This window comes from Hevea brasiliensis, chromosome 14 (genome assembly GCF_030052815.1).
Source record: "Hevea brasiliensis isolate MT/VB/25A 57/8 chromosome 14, ASM3005281v1, whole genome shotgun sequence".
Taxonomy (NCBI): Eukaryota; Viridiplantae; Streptophyta; class Magnoliopsida; order Malpighiales; family Euphorbiaceae; genus Hevea; species Hevea brasiliensis.
In genome coordinates this window covers 21,991,323-22,005,841 of record NC_079506.1, presented here as the reverse complement: position 1 = coordinate 22,005,841, position 14,519 = coordinate 21,991,323, and the positions used below count along the sequence as shown (strand labels likewise).

General features: G+C 35.1%; 2 pseudogenes; both read left to right on the top strand.

Moving 5' to 3' along the window:
• Positions 1-14,519, top strand: part of LOC131173119 (receptor-like protein EIX2) — a 94,794-nt pseudogene that overhangs the window by 12,685 nt on the left and 67,590 nt on the right.
• LOC110673508 (receptor-like protein EIX2) lies at positions 11,511-14,510 on the top strand (annotated as a pseudogene).

The window sequence follows — 14,519 nt, the reverse complement described above, 5'->3', positions numbered from 1 at the left end:
GCAAATCTTTCGATGAATGCTTATCTAACTTGTCTAAGGTTTTGTAGAGATGTGAAGAGTTCAATTTAGTTTTGAATTGGGAAAAGTGCCATTTTATGGTACAAGAAGGAATTGTTTTGGGACATCTTGTGTCAAATAGGGGTATTGAGGTGGATAAAGCAAAGGTAGAAATTATTGAGAAAATGCCACCCCCAACATCCGTGAAGGGAGTGAGGAGTTTCTTGGGGCATGCTGGATTTTACAGGAGATTCATTAAGGATTTCTCTAAGATTTCTAAGCCTCTTACCAATTTATTGAGTAAAGATGTAGAATTCCATTTTGATACTAATTGTATGAACGCTTTTTGCAGGATAAAGGAAGCTTTGATATCTGCTCCTATTATGCAGCCTCTCGATTGGTCATTACCTTTTGAGTTAATGTGCGATGCTAGCGATTATGCCATTGGGGCTGTTTTGGGACAAAGGAGAGTTAAGAAAGTGTATGCAATATACTATGCAAGTAGAACCTTAGATGATGCTCAAATAAATTACTCTACTACAGAGAAAGAGTTTTTGGCAGTGGTATTTGCAGTAGACAAATTCAGGTCCTATCTTGTGGGGCCTAAGGTAATAGTGTACACGGATCATGCAGCTATCAAGTATCTCCTTCAGAAAAAAGAGGCTAAACCTAGATTGATAAGGTGGGTGCTACTCCTTCAAGAGTTTGACCTGGAAATTAAAAACAAGAAAGGAGTAGAAAATGTGGTAGCAGATCATCTGTCTAGATTGAGGCAAGAACAAGGAGATAATTTGGGAAAAGAGCCCCCAATAGATGATTATTTTCCTGATGAGCAACTGTTAGTAATCATGAATGCAAAAACCCCTTAGTATGCAGATTTCGTGAACTATCTAGTGTGTGGAATCCTTCCACCTGACTTAACATGGCAGCAAAAGAAGAAATTTCTTTTTGATGTAAAGGATTATGATTGGGAAGAGCCATTTTTGTTCAAGAGATATGGAGATGGGTTGATTAGAAGATGTTTAGTTGATAAGGAGATAGGGAATGTTATTAAAGATTGTCATTCTTCACTTTATGGGGGTTATATGAGTGTGATAAAGACTGCAGAAAAAGTTCTTCAAGCAGGATTCTTTTGGCCACATATGTTTAAAGATGTAAAGTTTGTAAATGCATGTGATAGGTGTCAAAGGATGGGTAATATCTCGAAGAAAGATGAAATGCCCCTCCAAAATATAATGGAAGTGGAACTATTTGATGTGTGGGGCATTGATTTCATGGGACATTTTCCATCGTCCTTTGGACACAAATATATTTTAGTTGGAGTAGATTATGTGAGCAAATGGGTTGAAGCTATACCATCTCCAACTAATGATGTTAGAGTTGTGATTAAATTCCTTAAAAAGTTCATTTTTACAAGATTTGGAACTCCACGTGCCATTATAAGTGATGGAGGTTCTCATTTTTGCAACCATCAATTTGAAAGATTATTACAAAAATATGGAGTAAAGCATAAGGTTGCAACACCCTACCATCCACAAACTAGTGGTCAAGTGGAGATCTCAAATAGAGAGCTGAAAATAATTCTTGAGAAAATAGTGAATAGTTCAAGGAAAGATTGGTCACTAAAGTTAGATGATGCTCTTTGGGCCTATAGAACAGCTTTTAAAACTCATATTGGCACCACCCCATTTAGATTGGTTTATGGGAAAGCTTGTCATTTACCTTTGGAGTTGGAACATAGAGCATATTGGGCCATAAGGACACTGAATTTTGACTTAAAAACTGCAGGAGAAAAAAGAATGCTGCAACTAAATGAACTTGAGGAACTTAGATTGGATGCTTATGAAAATGCCAAGCTTTACAAGGAAAGAACTAAGAGATGGCATGATAAGAATATTAGGAGGAAAGAATTTCAGGAAGGGGATGTTGTTCTCTTATATAACTCTAGGTTAAGGTTATTTCCCAGAAAATTAAAGTCAAGATGGTCAGGGCCTTACACTGTTATAAAGGTATACCCCTATGGAGCTGTTGAGATAGGCAATGAAACCTCAGGGACTTTCAAAGTTAATGGGCAGAGATTAAAGCATTATATTGTCGGAGAACCCACACAAAAGGTTGTAGAGGTTTCATGGCTTGGTTCTCCAATCAGGGATATTTGGAGTGGAAGGTCAAGCTTAAGACCTTAAACAAGTGCTTCTTGGGAGGCAACCCAAACGTATCCTTTTATAGTTTATTAATTTTCCATTTCATTTCATTCTCACTTTTTACCCTCATTAAACTCAAAAGTGACATTTGTTTATCTTTTGTAGGTCATTCATGAAGATTGGGCAAATTAACACATGTAGCAAAAAGAAAGAATTGAAAGGGAGCAAGTATAAGCAAAATTCTGCACTTTATCCGGTGCCTGTGAACAGTAACACCTTTAAACTTGTGTTAAATTACTGATATTGCAATCTACTTGATAACACATGTTTAATTGTGTCTTGTGTAAATTCTGTGAAATGCAACTTGAATGAGGATCAATTTTAATATTTAGGACTGATGTGAGCTTTATTAAAGTGCAAAAATAGTATTTTTTAAGTTTTACCTTTTAGTGTATATATAGTTTTTGTAGTTTGTTAGAATTTGCATGTTTTTGTTTGAGTTACTGTTTATGTTACTGTTCACGCTATTGTTCATGTTGCTTAAAAAGTCAATTTCTATGTCTTTTCTGCAATTTTTAAATGTCTAAAACTTGTCTCAAATGCTGCTGAAAATGTGCTTTTGGTATAAGTTTAGAAAGGAGACCATTTCATTAAGTGCGCAAAAAGGTAATCACAATTGGTGCCTAATTTGAACCATGCTTGCAAAAAGCTAAATGAACATGTACAATGCTTGCTAAGTTTATGAGAGATGATGAGCTTAAATTTTTCAATTTGGTGGTATTAATGTGTATTTGGTAATTGCTGAGGGTCATGATAGCATTCCATAGCATTTGGATTGTTTTTGGTAAGTAAAATCACAATTTTTCCCAAAACCTGCCGAAACTTGCTGATGATGTTGCTTACTAAGCTGTATCCTATGCAAATTCTGCTGAACCCTATGCTTAACCCCAAGCATAACCCAAATTACCAGATGTCTGCCCCACATTTTAAAAAGCCTAAAACTTCCGCCATTTTTTATGAAGCCCTTGCCCAAACTCCCGATAAACTACAGCTTCATTCCGCTGACTCCCTTCCCGTACCATTTTTTCCGGCATTTTTAGGGAAGCTGAAGAGTTCATTTCTCTTCATTAAATGGTGAGAACCAAGATGTGGTCCACCCACAAACCCAAACCCAGAAAATATCGACGCTCTGTCAAATCGAAAATGGGTACTCCATCTTCTCTACCCACAAAGCCTAACCCCAGTCCCAGTCCGCCGCTACCTCAATCACCACCACCGCAAACACCGCCACTACCTCAATCACCACCACTGCAAACACCACCACTACCCCAAGGCCAAATACCAACTCTCATTCCGCCGACCCCCCTCTCGCCACAAATTGAGCCACAAAATGAAACACCCATTTTCGAAACTCAGTTCCAAGAACCAATGTCTGAACCTATGCCAACTCAAACCAAATCTAAAGGTAAAACTAAAAAAGCTGCGGGTAGACCCAAGAGAGCCATTGTCGAGAAAAGAAAAGGAGCGCCCTCTATTCCTTTGGACTTAAACTCTCTACCTCAACCTTCTTCTAAACCAGTCAGCAAAAGAACTAGGTCCTCCTCGCAAATTCCACCACCAGTGGTTCAAACCCCTATATCTCAGTCACCCTTAAACTCTCCAGCAGCACCTGCGTCATCTGCCAATGATATAGAGGAGGTACTTTCTCCATTACCTTGGGCTTTTAAAGACATGGATATGAAAAATGCTTATGACAATTTAGCTTCTAAACCTATTTTGGCAAACAAATATATGGATGAGCAGATTTTAAAAGAGTTAGGCATTTATGACTCTGTATTTGCCTATTTAGATGCTGTCAACTGGACTAAATTTGCTAGGATTAGGGAACCAGTGTACAAGGATTTGACCTTGGAATTTTTGAGTTCCTTAAGGCTGAATTTCAAACCAACAGTACCTGAGCATAAGGATGTGATCTATTTTCGATGTGTTGGCATTGATAGGGAGTTAGACATGGATGCTATGAATGCAATTTTTAGTTTTCAGGGCTCGGGCTATAAAAATATTGAGTGGCAACAAACTATCTATGACCCTTTTCAGTTCTGGAAAGACATTGCACCTTATGGGGGTTATTACAGACAGAGGACTGCAAAAGCCTCTAGGATAGTTGATCATGTGTTGAAATACCTCCATAGATTCATTTCTTACACTGTTTTAGGAAGGGGACACAGTAACAACATTGTGGGTGCTGGAGATTTATTTTTCTTGTGGTGCATGAAGGAGAGAAAACAAGTGAGCACAACCCATTTCCTAGCTACTCATTGGCACCAAATTGTCACAAAGCATACCAAAGGTAGTATAGTCTTTGGAGGATATATAACTGCCATAGCCAATTCATTTAGCTTTGATGCTAGTCTGTATAAGCTACTGCCAGTGTCTAGTGAATCATATATAGACAGCACAATGTTGCTACACATGGATGTTTGTGAGAAAGTAGGACATACCTATGCTTTGTTACAGCAGCATCCTGAAGCCAGTGGTATTGCAGACCCAACTACCTTTGCACTAGCAGAACCCCAAACAACCACTGCCCATGATTTTTGAATATTTTGTCCCTCTTAAGATCCTTGGAATCCAAAGTAGCCAGTTTCACTGTCCAACCATCTGTTCCCTCACCTGACACCATAGATATCCTTGCTACCTTGAAGAGCTTAGAAGTCAAAATTGATACCATGGGTCAGCAGCAGGTCAACCAAAAGAAGAAGCTAGAAAAGAAACTTAAAAAGAGATTTTCATCTCTTAAAAAGAAACAGAAGCAGCAACAACTTCAAATGTTGGAGCTCTACAACAAATTGGCCCAATCTTATAACAATTTATATCATTAGGGCCAAGACATGCTTCAAGAAATGAAAGACCTCACAGAAAATTTGGAACCGCTTACAAGCTTGGATCACAATGAACCTACTACGTAACACAGGCGGACCTTGATACAGCAATAAAGCCTTGACAGCAGAGCTTGAACAGTAGCAATAGTTTAGTACTAGTTTTAGTTCTTCAATTCAGTTTTAGTTTCTGTTTTAGGTTTATTTTGTAATATATTTATTTTAATCTTCAAACCTTAGTAATAGTTGTAATACTTTGGTAATTAGTTTTTATGATTATATTTGCACTTCTTTCCTTTAGTTTACTTTATTTTATTTTATCTTCTGATATGGATATAGTTATTCTATGAATGCTTTTTGGTTTAATTCTTGATTTAACTGTTAGATCTTATTTCTTTACACTTTTTCATCTTCTTGCACATTATTTTTGCACTTTATCTTTTCTTCAATCCTAATTTTGTTGACATTGATGAGTTGCACAATTTACTTTGAGCTACATATGTTTAACATCATTTTGAGGTAACAGCTTACCTTTCTACTATTTATGTTTATGGTATGTTGCCAATGCTTATGCCAATGCTTATGCTTTTGCTTACCCTACGCAACAGGTTAAGCAACATCTTAAGCAGTGTAAATTCATACATTTGGGATACTTTTTCACATTTTTCTCTCTAAAGCTTCATTGTTAATATCATTTTGAGCTAATTTTGGAATTCTTGAGCTTATATTGATTTAATCCCCAATTGTATATATTTCATTAATTGATTAGTTCACACAATTTTGCCCATCTTTGCATTCATTTTAAACATTGAAGACAATGTTTCATTTGAGTTTGGGGGTGAGGGCAAAATTTTTGCAAAATTTTTAAAATTTTCATTCATTCATTTATTGCATTTCATTCATCCATATATAGATAATCCATACACTTATACATATACCACACATATGTCTATACTCATACACATACATTTGCATATAGTTTTCATATATATTACACTTAGTTTTAATTTGATTTATGCATTCATTTTAGGATCATGCATATCATAAAAATAATTTTTTACCTTATCCTTAGAGGATTGAGAATTACTTTAAAGAGCAATTAAGCTTACTTTTAGAAGGGTTTGATGGATTGAAAGTTCTAGATAGGTGCAAAGTTATTAGATTCTTGCTTTAGTTTATATCTTCTTAGCCAAGTGCCACCCAATCAATTACATTGACTTTGAGTGCTTAGAGAAAACTCTAGGGTGAGAAGTAGCTAATTGATGTCTCACCAATCCTAGAACAATCTTTCTAAACCTTTCAAGGCGAAATCATGGCATACACTTGAAAAAGAAATGATCTAGGCATTCTTTGAATTTTAAACCCATATTTTAGCCTTAGCCAACCTCACTTTAAAATTTCCTTTTGGAACCAATTTGAGCCTACATTTATCTCTCTTACTCCTTTGGAACCCACATCAATGCCTAGCCATAAACCCAAACACTTACCTACCCTCCATGAGAATAATTCTTTGAGTGATAGATACACATAATATATATATATATATATATATATATATATATATATATATATATATATATATATATATATATATATATATATATATATATATATATATATATATATATATAACAATTAGTTGGGAGAAGTGACTAAAATAAAAAGGCTAGCAAATTCAATTATGGTATGTAAAGTAATTCACCACCCAAGTACACAAAGAAATGAGTTTGGGGGTGAATTGAAAGGGACAATTATAATTCAAGTCAATGTTATTTATGTAGTCCCTCTAAAAGCTTCAAAATTATATGCTAGCATTGGTGAAAAGTTGTAAAGTTCCTTCCCCCACTTCAAAAAAAAAAAAAATAAATAAATAAATAAAATAAAATAAAATAAAATTGTGTGTCTTGATCTTTTAATAATTTGATTATTCTCATATTTTGTTACCTTTATCCTTTTCTTGTTAGCCACATTATCACCCCCTTAGCCCCATTACAACCCTTGAAAGTCCTTTTGATCTTTTGATGGTGTTTTGCTACATTAGTGGAGATTGGAATAGGAGAATTGCCTATGGGATTGTGATATCATTAATCCATTCATTTACTTTCATCATTATTTGAGACACTTTAGTTTGTGGATTACCCTATAGTCTATTTAGGCATGATTATTCTTTGTGATTGATTGGTTTGGGCTTGATGATATGGATAATTGACCCAAGGCTAAGCGGTGATAACTTTGGTAAGGATTGAATTCTTTGCATCTTGAAAGTGGGTATATGGTTTGTTGGTGGTTAAAGGTAAGCTTGAGAGTTTGGATAAGTAATTTTCATAAATTTAAGGTAAGGTACCCCAAATTGCATTAATTGTTTTTATTTGCTTGAGGACAAGCAAAGGTTTGAGTTTGGGGGAATTTGTTATACTCATTTCATATAGGCATTTTAGGGTAGTTTTGCATCCATTTTACCCTTATATTTTAGTATATTTTATGTTTTTAGCTTTATTTTAGCTTATTTGTTAATTTTAGATACTTTATATTTGATTTTTGTAATTTTGTTATTTTTGATAGGATTTTGTGGCAAATCGAAGATCAATGAGTGCATTAGGAAGTGATTTGAAGAAATTTGGAGTTCTTTAAGCATAGAGGAAAGTTGAAGAAATCAAGCCTTGAAAGAGCAAGTTAGCCGAAATTTGCTTGAGACTTTGCTTAAGATCCTGCTTAGGGTAAAGCAGCAGTGCTTAAGGTGCAGCACAAGTCAAGCATGAGCAGAAAAGTCTATTTTACTCTAAGTCTGCTGAGATTTGCTGAGGGTCTGCTTAACCTTAAGTAGACAGTGCGACCAGAGGCTGAAATTTGCTAAGAAGCTGCTTAGGGTTAAGCCGAACCCTAAGCAGACTGCTCAGAACGTGAATAATGCTGTTGACTTAGATAATTTTACACCTCATTTCCTATCCACTCCTTGGCTCTTATTTACTTTTAGGGCAACTTTTTGGGACCATATAAATTCATTATTTCCTAATTTTTGCCACAAGACGAAAACAAGGAAAAAAAAAAAGGAAATAAAATTTAATAGAGAGAGAGGAGGAGACGCCATTTCTTTTGGGGAGGAGCTGCTGCAACCATTTTTGGGGCTCCAGAAACCAGAGTTTTGGGATCTTCTACTTGGATTTTTCTATTTTAGTCCTCTTATCATGTTTTTCTTTACTTTTCCATCAATCTTTCTTGTAAATACCATCATGAGTGAGTAAACTCTTTAGATTTCAGAGTTGGGAAATATGTTTTAGATTAATTTGTGGATTTGGATTGGGTATTTCCTTATTTTACATAAATACGAGTTTTAATTCCTTCCTTATGTGCTTGATTTATTTACCTAATGTTGGTACCCATTGGATATTGTGTTAATCTTTGATTGAAGGACCGAAATGTGAAAGTCATTGATAGATAATCAAGGATTGGAACTTAAAATCACCTAGATTTAGAAATAAACTAGGATTTTAAGAGGAATTAATGATTGGTTACAAAACTTAATGGGTTTTAAAGTAATCAAATAACATACGAAAGTAGGTTTGGTTATTTTAGAACACACTTTGGTTTGCTTGAAAAAGATATCAAAGGAATTTAGAATTAATCACCTTCAAACTCTATTTTTCTCTATAAATTGGAATGCCCAAGACAAATCCCAATTAATTTATGCATAAAACCCCAACTCTGGAATCACTTTTAACATAATTAGACTTTGATTTGAATTACTCATTATTAATTTAGTTTAATTGCAATCTAGATTTAGAATTTATTTGTTTGCTCTTTACCCATTTCAATTAGATTAATCAATTTATCTTGCTTATTTACATTACCATTTATTCATCAATCATTAGCCCAAATAATCACTTCATTCATAGTTTGGTAATCAAACAACAAATATTCGTGGGAACGATACTTGATTCATCACTTTATTACTTGAGACAACCCGTATACTTGCGGATTCGCCACATCAATTTTGCATTAAGAGCTCCACTTCAATTTCAACTCTCCATCATCACTATTATTGCATGTGCGACTTTTACATGTCGCAGCAGCTGCACCTTCAACCAAACTCACCAATATTATTTCCATGCTCTGATACTAATTGTTGTGTACTGCGGAAGCATGTAAACTACAAAGAAATAAAGTGAACACACAAAACACCAATACTTATATGGTTCACCCTCTCAACATACGGCTACATCCACAGGCATGCCATCATCCACTATCAACAATAAATAAATCATCGTTACAAGCTCATAACTATGCTACCCATTAACCCAATTACACCCAAGAGAACTCATACAATATCAAACTGCTCATAGTAAATATATTAGTTAGTATCTCTCAGTCTTTTTTAGACATAACTCAATATATTTATTATTACAATATTACACCACAAAGGGTGTCTTCAACTATATGGGCAAGAGCCCTCTCACCAATAGACAAGAATTCCTTCCTCTTGAATTCTATGTCTTTACTCCACCTTAGGCCGAAGCCTCTCTCCACTGCAATGGGCAAGTGCCCCTCATCAATGGGCAGAGCTAAATTCTCAGCAATTGACAAGGCCCCTCTCTACAATGGGCAACGGCCTCACTTCATAAGCTGAAAGCCAAATAACCCTTTCTACTATTCTCCTATTTATAGTGTTAATTCCCTCAATCCTGATCTGATTAGAAGTCTCACTCAATTTAGGAATAACACTAAAATAAGAGTTATTCTTTATATAGAAAATATATCTCTATCCTATTGAGGAATATTTCTCCTACTCAAATTAGGGAAAAGTCTCTTTAAATTTTACTAGGATTTTGAGTCATAATTCTAAAATATAGGATTAAATTGATTCTTTAAACTTTTATTTGAAAATAAGATTAAAACCGCCCCATAAAACTGCAAATGAATCGAAATTTTGACTAAATAAATTAGCAGGCTTCGATCGTTAATCCAATTTAGGTTCACTCCAAATCACAAATCGAAACCAATTTGTTGCCAAGCTACTTCATCTTCCAACGTTGCAATGGCAAACCTTAAATGACGGCTGCTTTTACTATAGAAGAAGTGAAGGAAAAAACATGATATCTATTCTTGTTCTTTTTGACTGAAAAGATTAAAATATATAATTAAAATTACTCCTTAGGAATGGCATTTACTTTCCAAAAGCATTATATTGAATAATAATTATATTAAAAAAATTATTAAATAATTAATATAGTTAATTTAATTAATAAAATTATTCAGTTTTATTATTAAATCGATAATTTAAACCTTATTAATCGTTTTTTTTAATAATTTATAAATTTTACTGTAATCACTTAAAATAACTTTCAGAAATATTTAAGAAATTTCCTTCGAGTCCTATGAGCAGCTGGTCATCAACTTAACTAATTTTTTCTGAATTAATTAATAAACAAAAGATCGTGCATGATGGGCAAATCGTGAAATTGACGGCAAAGTCCCTTTTTTAATAATAATAAAATAATGCTAAGAATTGCTAAATCTGGAAACTTCACTTGCTTATGGATTAATATGAAATAAAATAAGAATATAATGAATATTATTTTATATTTTAAATATAAAACAATTTTTTTAAAATTAATTAAATCATGTAAACTAGTTACTTAATTTCCTAAATTAAATAAGTGAAAAATTGTTATTATTGTGGCTCCAATATCTTTCAGGATTAAGCATCCATTATGAAAAGATGTGCATAAAATATATAAATTAACATGTCTTAACAAAAATGCTTTCATTAATCAATTAGACATAAAAGTAGAGATGACGACAAATCAAATTTTTATGGGTGCTTATTCTAATTGAACCCTAATAAAATAGATTTAGATAATATATAATCGGATTTAGAGGCAACTGATTTCGGAAATTGAGTTATCAAAAGTCTTTCCTGCTAGATCTCCTAGTTAATAACCTAACAGAACTTTTCAAAAGAAAATGTGGTACCCATTAAAGCAATCACTGCGGATAGCCATGAAGATAGATGGCCACTGTTCCTGAGATCTCTCAGGCTCTCAGGATTATGTGATAGTAATTGTGATTAAAATTATTGAGCGCACTCAATGTTTATGCATCTTTTTTTATTTAAATATAAGGTGTCATCTTTTTTAAATTAAGGAAAAACTGACTTTTTATTTTTAAGAGGTCAGTATTATATCTTAGTGCTATGGTTCGTGCAATAAATTTTCCAAAAAGTGTTGCTAATTGGTGGGGGTTAAAACCTGAAAATACTGCATAAAAAAAAAGCCTGACAATACGCCACTTATTTTTTATTCAATGGCTGGTAAAAGCTGGTAGACTAAACTATTTGTAGTCAGCTATACAGAATTAAAAATTGTTGCAATTTGTTCCAGTTTTGCCTTTAAATATCGAAGGATGAAACTTACCTATGCATGCAGTTTTCTTAGAAAACTTGAAAATTAATCTAATTTCTTTGCTTTTGAGCAGGGCATTGAGTGTTTGATCCATGGAGACCTTTCCATTTCTTTGGATTATCTGTCTGTTATCCGGAGAATTAATTTGGGGTGGGTTTGCTCAATTGGTGCACTGCAATGCAGCTGAGAGAGAGGCTCTTCTTGACCTCAAAATGGGTCTTAATGATTCCTGGAATCGGCTCTCCTCATGGCATGGATACAATTGCTGTCAATGGTCAGGAATAGCTTGTGACAATACAACTGATGCTGTTCTCGCAGTTGATCTCCCAAATTCATCAGGTCGTCAGCCATTAGGTGGGGAGATTAGACATGCACTCGCAAAACTTAAGTCCTTGAAATACCTGGATTTAAGTGGGAACAAATTCAGTGGTAAAATCCCTCATTTCTTTTCCTTTTTAGAGAACTTGCAATATTTGAACTTGTCATTTGCTGGGTTTAGTGGCGCAATTCCTCCAAATCTTGGAAACCTCTCTAACTTGCAGTTTCTTGATGTCTCTTCATTTAGTTTAAATGTTGATAATCTTGAATGGGTGAGTGGTCTTGTCTCGCTAAAATATTTGAATATGTATTCTGTAGACCTTTCAAAGGTAGGAGGAGGATGGATTGAGCCATTGAACAAGCTTCCACTTTTATCTGAGTTGCACTTAGAATTCTGTTTTTTATCTGGTTTCATATATTATCTTCCTTCTGTTAATTTTACTTCCGTTGAATTCCTAAGCCTTCAAGGAAACTCCTTCGAGGCCAACTTACCGAATTGGTTTGTGAACATTAGCAGCCTTGTATCTGTTGACATCAGAAATAGCTGGTTAACTGGAAGGATTCCACTTGGTTTTGGTGAATTACCAAATTTGGAGTCATTGATGCTTAATTATAATTTGAAACTCTCAGCAAGCTGCTTCCAACTATTTTCAAGAAGCTGGAAAAAGATACAAGTTCTTGATTTATCTATCACTGAGTTAGATGGTAGACTTCCTGCTCTTCTTGGAAATATGACATCTCTCATTCATTTTGATTTACACTTCAATCATATTGAGGGTGGGATTCCAAGCTCCATTGGCAAGCTTTCTAATTTGCAGTACATTGACTTGTCGTTAAACAACCTGACGGGAAGTTTACCAGATTCAATTGGCCAGCTCAAGAATCTTGACGAACTCCGGTTGAACAATAACTTGCTTCAAGGTTCCATTCCTTCTTCCATTGGAAACTTACAGCATTTGACTACCCTCACGCTTGCGTCAAATAAGCTAAATGGTACTCTGCCTGATAGCATTGGACTGCTCTCTGAGTTGTCTTCCCTTGATGTTTCTCTCAATAAATTGACAGGCGTTATTTCAGAAGCACATTTTCATAGGCTGGGGAAACTGGAGAAAATTAGTTTATCAGAAAATTCTTTCGTTTTGAATGTAAGCTCCATTTGGGTCCCGCCTTTCCAAGTCATTGCCTTGGAGATGGGTTCATGCCATCTAGGTATGTCCTTCCCTTCTTGGCTTAGATCTCAAAAACAGGTCCTCGTTTTAGATTTCTCAGGGGCTGGTATTTCCGGTTCTATCCCAAATTGGTTCTGGGACATGACTAGCATTCTAGCCTTTTTAATGTTTCTTTCAATAGTTTAGAGGGTCATATACCAAATCCGTTCAATATAATTTCCTATGCAAGTGTTGATTTGAGCTCCAACCAATTCAAAGGACCCATTCCTCTTCCAAATGTCATCTTACTAGATCTTTCTAATAACCAGTTTTCCGGTAGTATACCAGAAAATATTGGTCAAGTCATGTCAGTGTTGTCATTTCTTTCACTTTCCGGTAAAAGGTTGACCGGTGCAATCCCAGCCTCAATCGGAGAGTTATCGCTCGATGTCCTTGATCTCTCAAAAAATAACTTGGCAGGAAGCATTCCTTCAAGCATAGGAAATTGTTCTTCTCTCACTGTTCTAGACCTTCAAAAAAACAATTTGTCTGGTGGGATTCCAAACTCTATAGGTCAGATAACTGGGCTTCAAACACTTCACTTGAGCAACAAGCAACTCTCAGGAAAAATTCCATCATCTCTTCAGAATTTGTCAAAGTTTGAAACTTTAGACTTCGGAAACAATATGTTGACAGGAAATTTACCACGATGGATTGGAGAAGCTTTTCCGCGTCTCAGGATACTTCGTCTCAGGTCAAATAAATTTTCTGGAAAAACTTCCTTTGGCACTTTCAAATTCGAGTTCCCTGCAAATTTTGGATCTGGCAGAAAACCAATTAAATGGTTCCATTCCTGCTAGCTTGAGCAATCTTAAAGCCATGACTCAACAGCAGAGCGTTAACCATTATTTGCTTTATGGAACTCTTTCTGAACATCACAATTACCAAGAGAACACATATGTGACCATAAATGGCCTTGGATTAAGGTACACTAGGACTCTTTCCCTGCTAACCTGTATAGATATGTCTGGAAACAATTTAAGTGGAGAACTTCCTGAAGCAATAACAAAATTAGTTGGTTAGGAAGTTTTGAATCTATCAAGAAACCACATCAGTGGCCAGATTCCTGAGAGCATTTCAGAATTGCGTCAGTTGTTATCTCTTCATCTCTCAGGCAATAGGCTTTCAGGTCCTATTCCCCAAAGCATATCTTCATTGACATTTCTGGGGAGTTTGAATGTGTCAAACAATAACTTGTCAGGCATAATACCTTCTACAAATCAGATGTCAACTTTTAATGCATCCTCTTTCGCTGGGAACCCTGGTCTATGTGGAGATCCTCTTACGGTGAAGTGTTCTAATGATTCAAAAAATGGAGGAGACAATTATCCAGATGGTGGAGGGAAAGCGGATCAGACTGACAATGGCAATGGCTTCATTGATAAGTGGTTTTACATGAGCATTGGGGTGGGATTCGCAGCAGGTTTATTGCTTCCTTATTTAGTTTTTGCAATGAAAAGGTCTTGGGGTGGAGTATACTTTGCATTTGTGGATGGAACTGCTTATAGATTGTCAAGTGAGAAAATGAAATCAGCTGCAAGAAGAAGAAATCGGGGCGCTCGTTGACGTTTTTCA